Source organism: Buceros rhinoceros, unplaced genomic scaffold, assembly GCF_000710305.1.
Source record: "Buceros rhinoceros silvestris isolate BGI_N320 unplaced genomic scaffold, ASM71030v1 scaffold41793, whole genome shotgun sequence".
NCBI classification, from domain to species: domain Eukaryota; kingdom Metazoa; phylum Chordata; class Aves; order Bucerotiformes; family Bucerotidae; genus Buceros; species Buceros rhinoceros.
In genome coordinates, this window is record NW_010402581.1 from 22,092 (window position 1) to 22,790 (window position 699).

The 699-nt window shown below is 58.8% G+C and overlaps 1 protein-coding gene across 1 annotated transcript in view; it reads right to left on the reverse strand.

Annotated features, from left to right (window-relative positions):
- The window catches only part of LOC104490403 (major facilitator superfamily domain-containing protein 1-like), a gene marked incomplete at its 5' end in the record, with an annotated part of 10,002 nt that overhangs the window by 8,910 nt on the left and 393 nt on the right, over positions 1 to 699 (reverse strand). The gene's annotated exons all lie outside the window — the stretch shown is intronic.

The window sequence follows — 699 nt, forward strand, 5'->3', positions numbered from 1 at the left end:
ATCAGCCAAAGAGCAGGCCAGCGGCGCCCAGCCTCCCCCAGGGACCCACCGGCAGACAGCAGCAGAGCCGAACCAGCGCACCAAGGGCAGGAGACCTGCGATACTGCCCGGCCAGCGGGTCAAGTTGTCAGGGACTCCGGAATACAGGAAAGAACGTGGTGACCCCAGCATCCCCGGAGAAAGCCCAGAAATCAGCTGGGACATCAGTGTGAACCCCCAACCACATCATCTTCCAGCATGTGAGAATACGCCTAGTTGTCACAGGCCAGAGTGCTCCTGTGGCCAGCCGGCACGGCTCCGTCTGTCGGCCCACACTCACACGGGAGAGGACACTGCCATGCCAGAAGGTCTGCATCTGAACACCCAGAAAGCCTTTTCTAGTCTCCTGTCTCCACCAGTGCTGGTCTCCCAGTCCAGTGCTGGTACTGCTGGTCAATTCCGTGGATCTTCTGCCTGCAGAGTGGTGTGAGCACCGTTCTCACCCTGAACCCGGTTAGTGCAGTGAACGGACCTCTGGGTGGAGAGCAGACAATCATCCAGCGAGGGCAGCTTTTACACTCCCAGTTCTCCTGGCAGCAGTGACAACTCGGATCTCTCATGGCCTGCCCTGACTTTGTGCATCTTCTTCACAGCAAAACATGCCTTCACCCGCTTCGTGAACAATCGATCCTTCACCCCCAGCGTCTGCAGCTGCAGCCT